General features: G+C 38.7%; 1 protein-coding gene across 11 annotated transcripts in view; it reads left to right on the forward strand.

Moving 5' to 3' along the window:
- FOXP1 (forkhead box P1) overlaps nt 1-17,413 on the forward strand; it is a 794,287-nt gene that overhangs the window by 312,169 nt on the left and 464,705 nt on the right. Inside the window, exon 1 of one of the 11 annotated variants that reach the window (XM_073569706.1) lies at nt 13,642-14,330. The exons of the other annotated variants lie outside the window; for them this stretch is intronic. The gene's annotated coding sequence lies outside the window, so the exon portion shown is untranslated. Of the gene's footprint in view, nt 1-13,641; nt 14,331-17,413 lie in introns of those variants that run through there. 11 annotated transcript variants of the gene reach the window in all.

Genomic DNA, 17,413 nt, shown 5'->3' on the forward strand with positions numbered 1-17,413 from the left:
ACATCACTGCTCTAGAGGAGATCTGCATAGAGGAATGGGCCATCATAACACCAATAGTGTGCGCCAACCTTGTGAAGACTTACAGAAAACGTTTGACCTCTGTCATTGCCAACTAAGGATATATAACAAAATATTGAGATGAGCTTTTGTTAGTGACCAAATACTTATTTTCCACCATCATTTGAAAAATAAATCTTACCAAATCAGACAAGGTGATTTTCTGGATTTGTTTTCTCATTTTGTCTCTCATAGTTGTAGTCTCCCTATGATGTCAATTACAGGCCGCTCTCATCTTTTTAAGTGGGAGAACTTGCACAATTGGTGCACCCTACTTTTTCCCCCAGGTGGCACCTTGCTCCAGCCGCCTAACCTTCTTCCCAGCTCTGGTCGTCATTCACCCTATGTGTAGGAAACCACAGAAAACTTTAGTTTTTGTCTGCCACTATAAGAGAATATTCAGCTAGTAAAAGTATTGTAAGTAATTGCTAATTGTGTAATTTCTGAACGTTGTAGTTAATGCGTTGCTTCACCCATGCATCTTGCTTCTACTTGTTATCCCCATTAATAATTAGAGTATTCTGACTGGTTAGAAATTCCCGCTCTGATATATAATAAAATATATTATTTTATTATGTATCTTGCTGCCCAGGATTAGAAAAACATCCCCCCCCCGAAACAGCGCCACCCCTGTCTACAGGTCACTTCAGGTTTTGCAGTTCAGACCTTTTAAAGTGAATAGAGCTGAGTTGTAGCATCACATAGAACCTGGAAATAGTGGTTGGCGCTATTTGCGGAAGTAAACAGCCATGTTTTACTAATCCCGGTCTACCCTTTTAATATACGAAGTAGCATTGTTCTAGTAGACTGTAGGGTGCTCTGAATATTTTACATAAGGTCCCAAATATTTGCAATGGAGCTGCCTAAAAATAGTGTTTATAAGCAATTTCCGGGCATTCCTGGGTGGAACGTGGAATTATCTTCGCTATTGGTTATTTATTTTTTTTACTTACTTACGAGGGGCGATCCAAAAGTAGTGATAATCAATAATAAACAATGAATATAGTCAAAAATTTTTTTTATTTTTCTACACAGTCTCCTAACAAGTCTATACATTTAGTCCATCTCTTTTCTAAACTTAGAATTCCCTTCGAGAAAAATTCTTGATCTTGACCCTCAAAAAACTCCCCAACAGCGGTTATCACGTCGCTATTGTCGTCAAATTTCTTGCCCCGGAGGTGTTCCTTGAGCCGAGGAAAGAGAAAGAAGTCACTGGGGGCTACATCTGGCGAATAGGGGGGGTGTTCCACCAGTTCAAAGCCCGCTTCATGAATGGTAGCCATGGCAACTGCAGCTTTGTGAGCCGGTGCGTTATCTTGGTGAAACAGCACTCCAGCCCGCAGTTTGCCGCGCTTTTTCTCCTTGATAGCCTCCCGCAATCTTCTTATTTGTTCTGCGTAGTAGGAGCCCGTAATAGTGGCTCCCTTCTCCAAATGGTCAACCATAATAATTCCTTCAGCGTTCCAAAAAACGGACGCCATAACCTTCCCTGCTGAGCTTGACACTTTGAATTTCTTCGGCGTCGGTTCGTCGGCTCGTTTCCATGTCATCGATTGTTGTTTAGTTTCAGGATCAAAGTGGTGGATCCAGGTCTCATCCATGGTCAAAAACCATGACAAAAAATTCTCCTTGTCTGCTTGGAACTTTTCGAGATTTGCTATTGAAATGTCAACTCATTTCTTCTTTTGCTCGTCGGTTAACATTTTTGGCACCCAACGCGCGGAGACCTTTCTCATATGCAATTCTTTTGCAAGGATTTTTTGAATACTGCCATATGAGATCCCTGTGACCTCAGCTACATGCCTGATAGTCACTCTTCGATCTGCCAACACAACTTCTTCAACTTTTTTCACGTTTTCTTCATTGAGCGACTTGGATGGGCGTCCTTCGCGATGTTCATCTTCCGTCGATGTTCTTCCCAGCTTAAATTCCTTGGCCCAGCGTGCAACTGTGGAATCTGGAGGAGAAGAGTCCCCCAATGTTTCCACCAAGTCGCTGTGTATGTCTTTGGTAGACATTTTTTTCAAGCAGAGGTATTTGATGACAGCTCTGAGCTCGTTTTTTTTCCATTTTGATGTTCACTCCTTGGCACTTCATATTCAAATGAATGTAGCTCCCGGGAATCGTGGCCTATTTAAGTGATTTTTTTTTTCCTGGACTAGTGGGTACCTAAGAGAGAAGAAAACATTTTATTTTAATTTCTGTGTGCAATAGAAATAACCGATTATCATTACTTTTGGATCGCCCCTCGTATATAGCACCATTAATTCTATTACACTTTACAAACATCATTGCTTTTACCACTTTTTTAGCTGCAATTATTTAAAAATAATTAAAAAAAAAAAAAAAAAATAATGGCCTATATGAAAAAAATTTTTTATGCTTTTAACTTCCTTTATTACTCAGTAAGCAGAAAAACAAAGATGAACGCTATTCTTCCCTTCCTCCACTTGCTTACCAAGAAATTACTTAAGGCATGCGAAAATATACTTGTTTCATAATTTTATTATTGTTATTATTACTATTATTTATATTTTATATTTTATAATTTCATATTAATGTATATTATCTTTTTATTATTATATACGGTATATTATAATTTTTATATTAATGTAGATTTTTTTTTATTTTCCTCTATTTATTATTCTATTTTTTTTTTTATATATATATATATATAACATAGACCTTTAAAAACTGTGTCCTAGCATCGGGAGTATCTGATAAGTCCTTGAGACGTTGAGTAAAGTCTGTGTTTAAGACGATAATCAGCTGCTTTGGAAGGTCCCCATCTGGAGGATCGAGTTCTTTACTGAAAGATGTTTTGCCTTTTTTTCAGCTAGATCTCGCATTTCATCATCTGTTGAAGTGAATATGAAAAGTCACTGACTCCGAATCCATCTGGTGTTATTATTTTCCACTGATAATTGGCTTGAACAATGAGATGTCTGTGTCTGCAGCCTTTGAAACTGTATACCCTGTTTATTTTCTGGAGGTCTCGTTCTCCTTCCACCTCTTTTTGTATTTTTGTTGCCTCATGTATTTTTTTTTTCTCCCCTTTCCGAGCTGTTGGCTGTCGTTTATTATCATTGATGGTGACTTTTCCCTCCTTTTTGTTTATTAAATAATTTTCCTTCCACTGTAACAACTCCGGATTAAACCTTGTCCTTTCGTGACCACATCGCCCCTATTGAACCTGAATTGCGCCGTAATTTCTATTTTAACCTACTTCATTGGTACCAAAAATGGCTGCAAAGCGCCAGAAACAACAATATCTATCATCAATATTCTGTGGCGCTGTACGTTGCTGAGAAAAAATGTTTTAAAAAACACAAAACAAACATCAAGATTTAGAATTAGTAGTGAGCACATTGGTATAACACTGCATAAATCTATGAAAAAGGTTGTATACCTTTCCCCCACAAACAACCAATTTTTTACATTTTTTAATGGAAAGTAAATTAGGATGAAAATAAATTGTGTTTTTTTTTTTTTGTTTTATATCGAATAACCCCTTTAAAGAATCACAAATATTTATTTTTCATCCAAACTGGTTCTTTTTCGTTATGATACAAAGCTCCAGATCCCCTACATAGATTCAAAAGTTAAATTGTTTGGCCACCTGAAACCACCACTAGGGGGAGCTTACTGCATACCATTTATCTATGGCACTCAGTGAAAAATGAGTATGCAGTGAGCTCCCTCTAGTGGTCACTACAAGCCACCAGAATATTAACATCAGGGGTAATCTGTCAGTAGGATCAACCCCCCCAAAGTCATTTATATGGGCATGTAGGTCATAGAAAGCTTGAAAAAGTGATTAATTGATATCTGCAGTGTCATGTCTTATTCCAAGGAAATCCATGTTTTTCCTCTTATGTAAATGAGCTGTTAAGATCTATTGGCTGGACCTAGATCTCCCAGAGAATCTGCCTATACAGCTTATTTTAAATGAAAGGGGGAGTTACCAGTGTGAGGCATGTAATGACAAACACTTTGATTTCCTAATCATACACAGCTCTGCAGAGATGAGATCTAACCCAGTACAGCAGAATTTTTAACTTTGTGGCATTACAAACATAGCTTCCATCTCACAGACAGTCAGAGTTATGGGCAGTACAGCAGAGCTGAGCACTGTGAGAGGACCACTTCAAAATGTATTTGTTGTGTTTGTAGGTTCAACTCTGCTGTACTGAGTTGGGTCATAATCAAGCACGGCTCTACAGCAAACCTGCCATCACTATGAGAGGATATCTGCTGCTGCAAATGTGTTTGTAATGAGACAAAGTTAATTTCTCCTGTGCTTTGTTAGTTCTGATCTCACTTTAGAGCTGTGTGTGATTATGAGAGCAAAGTGTCAGTCATCACATGTCTCACACTGCTAAAATAAGCTCTGGAGGCAGATTCTCAGTGAGATCTACATCCGGCCCATAGATCTTAACAGCTAATTTATGTATTAAGAAACTGTGGATTACTCTGGAATAAAAAATTCACTTTGCTAGTACTGTAAAATGCAGCGTTTTCGCAGAAGAAAAAAACAAACCTGGAACAAAGTGTGAAGATGCCCAAAGAAGCCTGAAATTATATATTTTTATTCCCGCACCTTGTGAACTAGTAAAATCAGATATTTGCATGGAGGTAGTGGTACAACCTGTAGGCTGACCCTGATTATGGTGACACACAATAACTGATCGCTAAAAGCTACAGACATGGTTGAACTTCGTTCTCACATAACCCGGTAGACCTAATCTACCATGTCTGTTAGATCTGACGATCTGGTTACTTTTCGTTACAGAACATATTCTGCTTTTACTTCTTTCTAGGTGCAGATTTCTGGTGGAAACATTCAATGACTGCACTTGTCAGGAATTGAAAAGAAAAAAAAAAAAGAATATTTTGACGTTTTGTTGACTTTGGGAAATGTGACTTGGCCAAACCCACACTGAAGAAAACATTCACCGGAAAGTAGTTTCAAGGCTGACATAAAACGTTTGTTCTTTTTTCTGTGGAACTGAATCACAGACACAGAAATTGGAGCTGAGGAGAGCTGTGCATAAACTTCAGTTCAATGAAACCTTAAATCTCTGGAGGACACGGGTGATCCGTGCATCACCTGGACTGTCCATTGATTTCAGAAGGTATCATGCAATACCTCGTTTCTCCTGTAGAAGTGCTGCAGTTAAATTAAACACTTTATGCTAGGTTTCGATAAAGATTAATGAGGTCTTATGATCATTTCATTTTTAGAGCACTGTTCTGCCATAAAAAGGATTGTCCAACGTGATCAACGCTTAGTTGTTTTCTTTTTTACTTTCTTATAAAATTGTACAAGTTATTAAAGAAGGTATTCACTAAATAATTGGAGTGAATATTGGTTACAAAAAAAATCTTACTCTCTGGAGGACCCAGTTGGTCCACATATTACACAGATAGCCCACTGATATCAATAAGTGCCTTGTAATGCCTCTCTTCTCCCGTGGTGGTGCTGCAGCAAAATTGATAGATTTCTACACAGATAAAAGCTGATCGTTGACATCTAGTGATCAGATTATATTTAGGGCATAGAAAAAGTATGATCACCTCTCCCCTTTCCAGAATAATTCCAGTTAATCCTTTCTTTGTCCCAGTTGTGTGGGGGAAAAAAAGACAGCCAGGTTTATAGAGGCAGCAAAATGTTATAATTCGGCATCCAAATTTTCTTTAAATAACAAGTTTCCCATATTTATTCCATATTGAAAATAGTATTTCAAACAAAAAACCTCATTGGTATGGTATAATGAAAATATTTTTTAGAGTTGCCTTCTACCCAAAATGAAATGGATGGTTCAAAGTAAATAACTTTTGTAAATACAGTCATGGCTGAAAGTATTGGCACCCTTGAAATTGTTTAAAAAAAATAAAGGATTTCACCTAGAAAATTATTGCAATTACACATTGTGTTATACACGTTTATTTCTTTTTTGTGTATTGGAACAGCACAAGAAAACTGGAAAAAAGGGCAAATTGGACAGAATTTCACACCAAAACACCAAAAATGGGATGGACAAAATGGTTGGTACCCTCAATTGAATATTTGGTTGCACACCCATTGGACTATATAACTGCAATCAATTGCTTCCTGTAACCACCAATAAGGGAGCATCAGTGTCATCATGAACTATTCGTCAACATTTGAATGAAATAGAACACTATGGCAGGAGACCCAGGAAGGACCCCACTGCTGACAGACATAAAAAAAATCTAGATTGCTGTTTGCCAAAATGTACGTGAGTAAGCCAAAATCCTATGAAAGCGTCTTGTGGACAGATGAGACCAAGACAGAGCTTTTTAGTAAAGCACAACATTCTGTTGTTTACCAAAAACAGAACAAGGCTTGCAAAGAAAAGAACACAGTACCTACAGTCAAATATGATGGAGGTTCACAGATGCTTTGGGGTTGTTTTGCTGCCTCTGGCACTGGGTGACTTGGCTGTGTGCAAGATATCAGAAAATCTGAAGATCACCAAAGAATTTTGGGTCACAATGTCAGAAACCTGGGTTTACGTCGTAGGTCATGGGTCTTCCAGCAGAATAGTAATAGCCCTAAATATACTTCAAGAAGCACCCAGAAATGGATGGAAACAAAGAGCTGGAGAGTTCTGAAGTGGCCAGCAATGAGTACGGATATAAATCCCATTGATCACCTGTGGAGAGATCTTAAAATTTCTGTTGGGGTAAGGCACCTTCACATATCAGAGACCGGGAGCAGTTTGCAAAAGAAGAGTGATCCAAAATTCCAGTTGAGAGATGTAAGAAGATGGTTATAGGAATCGATTGCAGTTATTTATTCCAAAGGGTGTGCAACCAAATATTAAGTTGAGGGTGTCAAAAAATTTGTCCTGCCCATTATTGGGTTTTTGTGTGAAATTATGTCCAATTTGACTTTTTTCTCGCTACTTTTGTGCTGTTCCAATATACACAAATGAAATAAACGTGTATAGCAAAACATGTAATTGCTATAATTTTCTGAGGAAAAAATACTTCATTTTTTGGAACAATTTCAAGGGTGCCAACACTTTTGACCATGACTCTACATTTTATTTACCTTTTATTCGCTTAGGAGATGGGGGTCATTCAATAAGGAAGGCATTTATCAATTACCTGAAATGGAGATTGTCTACAAAAAAAGTTTTTCTGTCTGGAGGTCCCATGTGGTTCATATATCACACAGACAGCCCATTTATGCCAACAGCCACCTGCAATACTTCATTTCTCCTCTATTGGTGCTGCAGAGAAATTGAACACTAGATTTCTACACGGATCAAAGCTGATCGCTGTGGTCTTGTGATCAGATTATGTTTAGAGCAGCATTTCACCAAGCTTTAAGAACCTTGTGCGACTGTTAAATCCACACCCACTTTAGCTATGCTTTGGCTAGGAATAATGATTACATAGCTATTTTTGAAAATTAGGTGGCAGTCCGGTTCTAATCATTCTTGGATTGCAGTGAACATTTGGGTTTAGCTCCTACTGAGACTGTTATCTGAATGGTTTTCCTCTAGGTGGTCTGGTTTCCTACCACAGAACAAATCCTGGCAGGATCCTTACTAAATTGGCTGCATTTGTGTTCATGGCTTTTGCCTGCAGTAAAGGAAAAGTAAACTATAAACTCTCCCGAGACAGAATCTGACTCTAAGATGCTATGAAACGCGCCTGCACCACCTAAATCAACATTTACAGTGAGAATTGAACTCTACATTTGCCCTATGTTCCTTCCAAATTCTTAGACATTTGATGGAGGACCTTGAGACATTATTTTGGTCTGGAAAAGAAAGTCTTACACGTTTGGTGTCGTCTTCAGCCACCACTGAAAATGTCTCGTCGACTCAACTCTGTCTTCTGTTTGGTTTGATTTTTCTTTCATCAGCACAAAAGGGAATTTTGCTGAGTGTTTTTTCAAAAACCCCTTTATTGCCTCAGGTCTAATTCGAAGAGATTTTTCAGGTGAAAGATTTTTGAGTGGTTTCGAAGCTCCTCTTTGTACTGGAATTGAGCTGGGATCTCTGAGATAAAATACAGGAATCGCTTCATAAACAGATGTTTGGTTGTCTTGGTAGCACCTTCTTTGTAGGTCTTGTTGGACTCTTGGTTGTAGGGAATGTAGGAGATATCCCTAAAGAAAGCATTCCCCAAATTGTACGTCAAGAGGAACCAACTCAAATATTTGATCATGTAGACACTAGAGTGAGGAAATCTCTGACCTCCTTCTTTTTGGTGAAAGTCCAAGGGGTCAACAATGGATAAATAGCGATTAACCTAGAACCAAACTAAACCACCTACTTGGCCATTCGTCACCAAATATATGGTCATGTGTAGTACATATTAATGGTTTTGAAGGCCCAGACGCAGAGTGTTCTATCTCTAATTGTCATGCTTGCCATACTTTTGAGAAGTTGGATGGTCAAAAATGCCGATCTAGACCATTTCATGTCAACTTTCCTCTTATTTTCAGGAGATGTCTGTGCATGGTAGGGGCTGACCTATGGTGGATCTTCTAATGGAAAGTTGATCTGTTCTGTTGGAGGTTTTCCTTCATTGTCAGATGTTGTGGTTCGTCTCCATCCCATCAGTGGAAGCCCAGCTAAGACTAAAGATCCTGACAGAGATAGATTGGTCTTGTTGTCCCAAATTTTGTTTTAACTCATGGATTTTTCACCCAAGATGAGATCCTACACACCAAATATGAACGTCAAGTGAAAGCGACCATCTGAAATCCCTAACGAATGACCATCGTAGTTGGACTCCTCCTTGACCTTGGACTCTCAAAAGCATAATTTGCCTGACCAGTGGAAAGATATTGATGCCTATATCTTCCCCATGAAGCATTTCAAAATTTGAAAGGTGGAAGTAAAAGCATGAACAAGTCCACTTAAAGTGGATGAAAGCTGGATGCAACCCTTAAACTGCAGTTTTTTGGGTGGAGGAAAATTATTGGGTACATTTAGTGGTCACTGCTTCTTAATGTCCATTGATCTTACAGCAACTTAAAAAATATCTGTCACTAGATTTCATAAATCAAAATTAATGCATTATTATAAAGATCCCTCAGACCTCATGAGGCTGGTGTACTTACTTTGAAAGTCTACGTTCAAATGGCTATATCATTGTTTTTTTAATGCTTCCTTGCCTCACAAAATGCTAGTCTTAATATCTGTCTTACACAGCCATTCTGACATTGATTTTTTAAGATAAGTACACCAGTTTCACCAGGTTTAACATCTATTTAACACTGTATGCCGTTTGGATTGTGAATTCTGGTGACACTTTAAATATTAAATTAAGGAGATTTCTCATCCAAAGCATTTATGGTGTATCACTTACCGGAAGAACAGGGGTCTACTCTGGGAGTAAGGGTGTGTGTACACGCTGCGGATTCTGCTGTGGATCCGCAGCGGATTTGGCCCTGTGGATCTGCAGCAGTTTTTGCTGCGGTGTACAGTACCATTCTAACCATTGGGAATCAAAAACCGCAGTGCAGATGCTGCAGAATTTTCCAAGCGGATTTGCTGCGGTTTCTAAACTGCAGAAAGAATTGACATGTCAGTTCTTTCTGCGGATTCCGCAGTGGTTTACCATCTCCTCCATTGTGGAGATGATAAACCGCAGGGCAAAAACGCAGGCTAATCCGCAGATAAACCACAGGTCTTTTGACCTGCGGATTTACCTGCAGATTTTTCAAAATCCGCGCTGATCAATCCGCAGCAGATTCCGCAGCGTGTGCACACACCCTTAGAGAAACAACAGTGTTACCGGCCATCTTGAATTTTTCTAGGACTCACTAGATAGTATTGTGACTCTTGGAGGCCTCTAGCTGGGAAAAGGGTATGTAAGTTACCTGTGCTCCATGAGAAAGAAAGCTGTCTCTCTAGTGCCACCTATTGGATTAAGGAAATGGCTTCTTTCTTCCACACCTGTCCATAGGTTTATGTGGTATTGCAGCACAGCTCCACTACAGTGAATAGAGCAGAGCTGCAATACCACATACAACCTGTTCACAGGTGTGGCGCTGTTTTTTTGAAGAAAGCAGTCGTGTTTTTCTAATTACCGTATGTACAATCAAATATTGTAAACTTTATTAATGTCTTGTTCAACCTAAAAATCTAAAAATTCAAACTTAAAAAATCTACTGACGCCAATTTCATCTGGATGTGTGTCCTGGTGAAATATATTGCAGTGCAGAGACCCGCTGGCTCCCTGCTCTGCAATACACGCCGCTGGTCAATCCAGAGGCCAGCAGCTGACATCGGCTTTCCACTTATGTGAGGCGCATGGCAGTGACGTCATGCGTTGTACGACATGGCTCTCCGACGTTAGCGGTCTGCTCCTGTGCTGGTTACAGAAGAGAATGCTGTGCTGTGTGTGAGCCGGGGAAAGTAAGAATAGTGATTTTTTTCTTTTTAAAATGTGCTGGCGAATAACGGAAGGGGACCAGGATGGGGAACATTATACCAAAATAGGGCCATTATACCAATATGGGGCACATTATACCAGGATAGGGACTTTATACCAGAATGTGACATTATACCAGGAGGAGGCATAATATACCAGGATGGAGGACATTATACCAGAATGTATTTGTAAGGCGGTTTATTGTAGTACACGAAAAAAGACATGGACACCGCATCTGGAGGCACGTTTGCCCCTCTCCTATATACTGACAAGCTCATTACCTTAGAGAGATCATTCTCCTCAATGCCTAAAGCACCATCGTCCTTTCTGATAGATGCCTATAAGCTCTACACAATCTATATACCACACGTAACTGAAGAAGGTCACATTGACCGAAATGTCTTTTTTCGGGTACTACAATAAACCGCCTTACAAATACCTTTAAGTTGAGTGCTAGGTTCATATTTGTTGCTTTAACGGTTTGGGAACCTAACCTTAGCACCATCTTGAGTTGTGCTCACGGTGTTCTTTCTATATTATACCAGAATGGGGACATTTTATCAGAATGTGGACATTATACCGGGATGGGGGACATTATATCAGGACAGGGGACATTATATCAGGACAGGGGACATTATACCAGGATGGGGGACATTATACCAGGATGGGGGACATTATACCCGGATGGGGGACATTATACCAGGATGGGGGACATTATACCCGGATGGAGGACATTATACCAGGATGAGGGACTTTATACCAGGATGAGGCACATTATACCAGAATGAGGGACATTTTGCCAGGGAGAGGGACATTATATCAGGAGGAGGGTCATTATACCAGGAGGAGGGACATTATACCAGGAGGAGGGACATTATACCAGGAGGAGGGACATTACACCAGGATGGGGACATTTTATTAGAATGGGGACATTATACCAGGATGGGGATATTTTACCAGGGTGGGGATATTATAGCAGGATGGGGACATTCCACCAGGATAAATACATTATACCAGGATGGGAGACATTCTGCCAGAATGGTTATGCCACTTTGCATATAGCACAGCTTAGTACACATTTTGCAGCCACTCACATCAGTCTCTGTACACTACATTATATAAAATATTGTATACTTTTCTTTTTTTAGTTTTAAGGGGTATGTTTTAGTTGTTTTTTTCACAGTCTTGCTTTTTGTGGTCCAGTGAAATTCAACAACATTATGCCATTCAGTGCCAGATTGTCAGTCTTTTTAGATTATTGGATGCTGATATTCACTGTAATACCAGTAATAATAATGTAATGATCTATTTGAGATGGCACAGGATAATTAAAATATAATTATTTATTATTGTTGTTGTATAATTACATAATTTAGGGGAGCAATCTGGAGTGCCAAAAGTCATGTTACAGAATAACTTTCTTAAATTATGTGCAAAATTAATTTCTTGCATTTGCTTTTATCAAGTAGAACTTGCTGAACAGATAATTGTCAGATTAGATAAAGGAACAGATTATAATAAATTTGCATGTAAAAAAATGTTTTTGTAAAGAATATAGATATGAGATTGATGTGAGACAGAATAGGTAATTATTTGTATGTAACATTTTATTTAAATGTTTATACTAAGTGGTAGAAAAGTTGCATAATAGTTGAAATTCTGTCAACTGTGAGATTATTCACAGGTTAAAATATTTCAAAATGACGACGTGATCTTATAATAATTTACACACAGATTTAATAATTTGTGCCAATAGAACCTATTTTTAAATCTCCCCGAATTTGTATATATCACAAATTGTCCCCTTAAGGATGACGCTCCAAGCTCTGTTTACCCTCAATTGCCTTTGGGCTGGTCCATTAGTAGTTCCAGATAATGTGCGATCATGCGCAGTGCCGTCTTTCTCATCTGCTTCCTGCCATCATGGCTGTGCCATTTCTAGAATGGAGCTTCTCTTGTAAGGGATGATGTCACGGTCAGATTCGAAGCCTCCTTCATTACAATGCAGAGAGCTCCGACCAGGAATCATAGCTGTACGGGTCTGCTGGTATCTAAGAGGACAGATATACTGAAAGATGGGTAGTATAAACAGAGGGATGAGAGGAGAGATATACTGCAGGATAGGGCTGTATTTCTGGGGTTGAGAGGAGAGATGTATTGCAGGATGGGCTTTTTATAGAGGCGAAAGAAAGGAGAGAGATACTGTTTGATTGGGCTGTATGTACATGGGGTAGAAAGGAGAGATATATTGCAGGGAGGGCTGTATGTACAGGGGACAGAAAGGTGAAATATAGTGCAGGATGGTGCTGAAATGTAGATGACAGGAAAGATGTTTTGCAGGATGGAGCTGGATACATGGACTGGCATGTGCAAAATACTGCAGGATGGGTTGTTTATAAAGGAGAAAGAAAGATGTACTGCAGGATGGGCTGCTTGTAGAGGGGACAAAGATATATTGCAGGTTGGAGATGTATGTACAGGGGACAGAAAGGAGAGATATAGTGCAGGATGGTGCTGAAATGTAGATGACAGGAGAGATGTTTTTCAGGATGGAGCTGAATACATGGATTGAAAAGAGCAATGTACTGCAGAATGGGGTAAGGTATAGAGGGGTTGTGAGTGTATACTGCAGGATGGGGCTTCATACAGGAGCTGATAGTAGATGGTCTGTGTTTGTTGCCTGTTGCTAAGAGCTCAATGATGTGAAACAGCAAATGCTGCTCTTTGATGCCTAAGACCGATGATTATCTTCTGCTTTATGCATCGACGGAGCAGCATTTGCAGTTTCACACAACTGACCTGTCAGTAGCAGGCAACTAGCACAACTCTACACTGCCATTGTGGTGAAGTGCAGGAGAGTTGAGCTCTGCCAGAACTAGCTAATGATGTAAAACCACAAAGGCAGCTATATTGAAGTAGATGGCAGAAGATCACATCAGCTGGTCAGAGCACTATATATGAGCAGAGTGCACAGAAACAGAAGGTGAATTCTGCACTTAGATTAGCTTGATGATAACTCGGGATGAGGCAGTAAGGAGGTGACAAGATCGGGGAAGGGGTCTGCAGAACTGAGGAGAAGCAGGGTGCTGCTGGAAGATGTAGTTTTAGCAGATAAGCATAGGACCTCACACAGCTATGTGAAGCTGGATGCTCTCAGGGGCATGTGCAGATTAAAAAAAAGCCCAAAAGTAGAAAAAATAACTTTTTTTTGGATTAGTTTGTATATTAACAATAAGTAGGCATAGATAGATATACTGTATGTATGATAAATGGATAGATAGAAATAGAAGAGATACGTAAATACAAATAGGTGTGGATATAGATATGAGAAAGAGATATAAACACAGATATGAGATAGATAAAGAGAAAACTACATAGATAAAACATAAATAACAAGTAGAAAATATTGAGCAGAATTGGATAATTCCGGTGCTAGAGGCTGGCTCTTCCCAGCATCCTGCAGCTTGTAATCCTGCGCTGCAGCCTCCAGGATGTGTGTCCTCAGGAGCTGCACTCCTGTAGCTGTCAGCCAGCAGTGAGCAGGGCAGGTAGCTTGCCCAGCAGACATGTGCCTTCAGCCAGTTACTCATTTGTGTTTGTGTTTATGCAAAAGGGGCCTCTTCCTGCATAATCTAGAGTAAGGCAGTGGCTTTTGTTGTGTTTAGACCACATGCCTTCAGTCCTTCCGTACACTGACTCTGGTGTGAACGCACACACACCACCGCCAGGATAGTCACTTTTCTTTCCTCCAGTGGATTTACACTCTCAGCACTGACTTCCCTGCACTCTTAGTGGGATTATACACACATGTACAAGCTGTTACACCTCTGACTCCTTCCTATGAATGGGTAAGTTTTGCCTTCAGCTTCATACTTTTGCCTTTCGCGAGACTTCTTCTTCTACACCTTCGTAGTTGAGGTGTTCATACTTTGTCACCTACAACGACTACGTGGAAGACAACTTTCAGCGGGTCGTAGTAGTATCCTTGTGTTTGCACTTACGACTTGCTAGAAGAAAAAAAAAAGCCTTTTTTCGTCCTGTAGCTGAAAATTCTTGTTTAGTGACTTTTGTCGAGACCGCTCTCATTTTCCGTGAAGTCGGAGAACAGTGACACCCTGGTAAAATGAGTATTTTCTGGGGTGGAGAGACTTCACGCCAAGTGGAAGTCAACTTTTATGCAAGGTCTGATAGGAAAGATCTTAGGAGAACATATGACAGCCCCTTTCCTCTATGGCTGGCGAAATTCCACATGGAGAAGTTGGCTTGTCTCGCTTGTTAACCCTTTACATTGAAAAGGGGGCTTTTTTTTGTTTGTTTGTTTACTTTTAAGAAGCCATCAGATACATTTATCAACAGAATTCCGTCCCAGGATATAAAGGAATCGACTATATTCTTTGTACAGCGCTTCGGACTATGTTGGCGATATATAATTAACGCGACCTGTGATTCCATAGAGATACACACAAATGACTCCTTTTAGTTCCTAGCATCTCGGATTCTTCCGAAATAAACCTTATTTAAAAAAAATAGCGAAAACTGTTATTATTAAATAATACCTTTACACTAAATTATTTTCCTCCGTCTTGATAACACCGAGTATCTAATAAGCAGAGCAATTTAAGCTTTTGTAAAAATAACACTGGGTTTAAAAGAAAAAAAAAAAAAGAAAAAAATAATAAAAAAATACTTTGTTTCAAAGGGAAACCATTAACTTCTTAATTGCTGCAACTTATTAATTCATTCAAACATTAGGGTGTGCTGTTTCACCATGTGTGAACGATTGGCCGACACTGCGTACAAATGGCTGCATCCACAGAGAACTAGGTGGTTTAAAAGAAAAAAAAAAAAAAAGATCTACTTAGTTACTTATGTAATGTTAAAGAATTTTTTTTTAAATTTATTTTAATTTTTTATTTATTTTTCTTTATACTGCAAAATATTGTCTTACTTCTAGGAGGCAAAAAATGAAAAAAAAGAAATACCCCTTTTTTTTTTTTTCTAAGAATTACTCCGTCAGTGCTTCTTGTATGATTAGAGCCTTTGTGTTCTTAAATTTTGATTGATAGAGATAATCGTTTTCATGTAAAAATACAGACAGGTACTTAAAGTTACAGTGACAATAGCGATTAGCATTTTCTTTATCTTATTGTTTAATGCAGGTTTGGGGGCTGGGTGTCTCTTCTGATTAACCCTTGTGGCGCATCGGGGAGGGGGGGGGATAAATGATTTAAGACAAAGGTTTCGTAAATGGTTTTGGAAATAAAACCTGCAAATATTATGTTCCTGGCGACGTGTAAAAGGCAATCAAGGGACACTCATAAAAATCCATCCTCTTGACAATGACCGAGTCTCCCACTTTTACGGTGAGATAAGAGAATTTTCCCAATTAATATAATAAATGGCTGCTGAAATTCTGCATCGGGTAAAGTAAAGGCAATTTTTTTTTTCCAAAGCAGGGAAGAAAGACAAAGTTCCAGCCTTATATTAACAGATATGAGCTTCCACATGGCAAATGAAATTGTCTCCTTGGTCGACGATTCATGTGTCCTTGGATAGAATGATAGACATGAATATGAGGTTAATTAAAACCAGGGGTGGGGTCACAAGAGTTGAGGATGGAGGGGGTTGGGGGGGTTGGGCGTGGGGACAGTCCTTAATTTTGAAGTCAGAAGCATAGATTAATTTGGTGCTAACAGGATTTTAATTCAGGCTATGACAGTGTAGAGCACTAACTCATTATCTTTTAAAACCCAGAGAGTAAGTCAACGAGAAGAGCAAATTAAAAGATTCTGTCGTTGACCACAAATCATACTGTGTGTGTTGGGAGGATGTTCTGTGGTACACTCGGCTTAAGCTTGGGGGAACGGTCCAAAAACAGATGAGTCTCTAGTGTAATTGTCACCGAAACATCTGGTCTGGCAACTTAGAACATACGTCATCCTCTGGTTGCACATCGTTGTCGATGGACCGTCACTCTAACCACAAGTTGGTTGGCTTTTCTCCCCTTTTCAATTGTGATTTTTTTTTTTTATTTTACGTTACATGTTTTTGTATTTTTCAATTTTCTTTTGATTTTTTTTAAATTATTTTCTTAAGTTCTATACCCTACTTTTACTCCAGAAAATGAGTCGTTCAAGCTTGTTTTAAGAAATTTGGCTAAACGTATTTTTGATTAGTTTTATATTTTAATAATTCCTTTTTAAATTTATATTGTGTTTTTATTTAAATTTATACATATTTTTAATCTAGAGCCTAATTAACGCTCATAAATGAAATTGACGTTAAGTGGAAAGTGACTTTCTAGTTACTTTGCGTGTGTCAAATATTTCTGTGATTCAAAAAGAGTAAGAAATTGTCAACATACACAAAATAATGATCATTTATATACTGTAAAACTTCCGTCATTTGGCATTGAGTGAAACTGGAATATCAGATATTTTGGTTTAAGAGTAAAGTACCGTAACTCCTCTTGAAGATCGGCCATGCTGAAATGATGTTTTCTTAATTCAAAGGTTGTTTCAAAATTGTCTTCGTTTTCGGTATTTTTAGATTTTTTTAAACTTTCGGATACTGGTCGAAAGGAGTTTTAGGGTATATTTGAACAAAAGTTATGGAATTACATACTAGGACGCCAAACTATAATACGATGAGTAGATTATTGGCGGCCAAAATTGGTTTGTTTCAAAACAGGATCTGGTCCGTTGTCTACAGAGAGAGAAAATCATTTCTAAGTCTTGATACATTGGATTGAAGGATATCTTAGGTTTTAGTGCGCATTTATGTGCCACGTTTTTCCTTTACTGTATCTGACGTAAAATCTTCCATTTATAAAAGACTTGAAGAATATTTATTTTAATGAGATTACTGTGCTGTTATGCAACATAATGAAGTTCTGCATTGTACAAAGTACATGTGTATACCTTTTCAAAAA

The sequence above is a fragment of the Dendrobates tinctorius genome, unplaced genomic scaffold (genome assembly GCF_039654945.1).
Source record: "Dendrobates tinctorius isolate UK_male_01 unplaced genomic scaffold, ASM3965494v1 ptg000027l, whole genome shotgun sequence".
Lineage (NCBI taxonomy): Eukaryota > Metazoa > Chordata > Amphibia > Anura > Dendrobatidae > Dendrobates > Dendrobates tinctorius.